This window comes from Amaranthus tricolor, chromosome 1, assembly GCF_026212465.1.
Source record: "Amaranthus tricolor cultivar Red isolate AtriRed21 chromosome 1, ASM2621246v1, whole genome shotgun sequence".
In the NCBI taxonomy this organism is placed as follows: Eukaryota; Viridiplantae; Streptophyta; class Magnoliopsida; order Caryophyllales; family Amaranthaceae; genus Amaranthus; species Amaranthus tricolor.
In genome coordinates this window covers 37,481,933-37,484,389 of record NC_080047.1, presented here as the reverse complement: position 1 = coordinate 37,484,389, position 2,457 = coordinate 37,481,933, and the positions used below count along the sequence as shown (strand labels likewise).

At 32.7% G+C, this 2,457-nt stretch overlaps 1 pseudogene; it reads right to left on the bottom strand.

The window, feature by feature from the left end:
- Positions 1-293: 293 nt before the first annotated feature.
- Positions 294-2,314, bottom strand: LOC130816250 (SKP1-like protein 12; annotated as a pseudogene).
- Between the last annotated feature and the right edge of the window lie 143 nt (positions 2,315-2,457).

Below are 2,457 nucleotides of genomic sequence, written 5' to 3'. Positions count from 1 at the left end.
CAAAATATCTCTAATTGAGTTGATCTAATGGATCAAGGGTCGGATCACATTTTAATAGGTCATTAGCGGATCATATAAAATGCAAAAAAAAAAAATTTACCCCTTTTTTTATTATATTTTTAAATGATATTAATATATACATAAGTAGGTTGATCCAAAAAGCCATAAAGTATAATAAAAAAACTATTTTATAAACTTTAAAAAATCTGGTCAAAGTGGGTCGGATTTAAACGTGCTCTAATCTGCCCCAACCCGTTTAAGATTTGACATGACCCACCCCTACCCTACCCGCCCCAACCCGTTGAGCACCTCTAGATAGGAATAGTTGGAGACACCAGATTCAGACTCTAGACTAATAATACTTTTTTAAGTTGTCTTTCTTGTTAAATGTCTTGTTGTTTAATTACCTGCCGTTTTCTACTTTTTCCTCAACTAGTCTATTATATTGTCCCATCCATTGTTTTGGCTGATGTTATTTTTCTAAAAGGTAGTTTTGATCTTGAGGCAACGTTAATCACATTCTTCTCTATGCACGGCTTTATCTATTAGGGTAAAATTAACCGTTTTTCTCTAGTACTCCCTCTCAAAAAAATACGAGTATGGATTGAGCGTCACCTTCCCTCCCCCAGACCTAGTTTTCGAGCAGGATATTGGGTTGATGATGATGAACAAAAAAAAAATTCATAATATCAAGATCCAATATATCAAAACAAAACCATTTCTATATACAGAGAGAATTGAATTTTATTGTGACAATCAGACATGAATCTTGCATTTATTAACAAGAACAAGAAATCAATCTTAGCTAGAATCTACTAATTCGATTACCCAATCAACAAGAACTGGAAACCAATCTTGGCTACAAAATCAACTAATTCAATCACCCAATTCACAAGAACTAGAAATCAATCTTACCTACAGAATAAACTAATTCAATTACCCAATTCACAAGAACTAGAAATCAATCGTAGCTACAGAATCCACTAATTCATTTACCCAATTGATAAGAACAAGAAATCTATCTTAGCTTCAGAATCACTCGAATACCCATGAATTCTCATTTCGAACTTGTACCTCTTCTTCAGGTTTAAAATCATTCTTGATTTGGAAAACTTCCCTGATTTCCTCCACAGACTTATCTTTAATCATGTCAGCCACTGTTTGGCAAGTCAAATCAATCAAAGAATCCATAAGAAGATAGTTAGCAGCCATAGTCAGATCAAACAGATACTCTGATTACATTTGATGAATTCTTCGTCCCATTTCTTGAGTTCTTCATCATTTATAGGTGGATCCTGTTTTGCGTGTTTTTTGCAGTAATTGATAATGTGCGGCAGAATGTCTGCACGAACTTTAAGCGGTGTAACACCAAATTGGAGTCGATGTGATTCTCGATAAGGTTCTTCATCAATGGACTTTGCGATCTGACGATGTTTGCTTCCACATCAAATGTCTTTCCATCTAAACTCCTTAGGGTTATTACCTTCTCGGATGAAGGCGATGCCATTGTTATGAAAGATTGCCAAAGTTGAGAAAACGAAAGAACATTAGAGACAGAACTGTATTGTTTATCTTCAGAGGGAAAACTGTAAAATGTTTCAAAGAAAAAAGTAAGAGAAAGTTGTATTTATAGTGAGGAAAAAACAAGGGCTACAGGATTTTTTTTTTATTTTGTATAAAGTAATACAAATTAAGAAATGGTTTGTTTGAGAGTCCGTCTCTAATTGGGTGTAAGAGTATACATTTGAGCTGTGCCTGAGAGACGTTTCTAGAGATAAGGTCTCTCAAAAGACTGGCTAATTTTATCCTGAACAATGCATAGCAACGAAATCTATCTAACGATCCGCTAATTGAGTAAACTAATAAATTCATTTAATTTATATTAAAAAATAAAATAAAATCAAGAAATAAACACCGATATTTTAAAGTTGCATTCTCTTCAAGTGTATGAGTTGTCACCTTCTTTTCCTCCTTAGACCCTAATCATAGTTTATATGAACGAAATACATAGGATATAATGATAGAGATGAATTGTGATATTTTGAAAAATTACAATGGATTTGTATGCTTATCAATGATCATGAAACAAATACTTGATTGATAATAAAAAAAATATCAAATTTATTTGAAAAATGATGTATACATACACTAAAGTCAACTACAAAAGTTGCTTTGATTTATATTTCGATGATTGCAAACAATGCAAAATTGAGATAAAGTTTTGCACCAAATTGAACCCAAAGATCAGGCCAATGAATTCGAGAATTCAATTTAGGTAATTGTTAATAAGAAATGAAAAGATATGATCAGATTTTACTAATCTCAAACACGACTCTAAATAGCTTCACTCACCTTCAAGCTATTGTCCTCCTACCCTTAATCAAAGCTTCACTCACTTTGATCTTAGTAGAATCTTGCTATGATCTTTTCTTGTTTCACTTACAAGGGAAGAACATA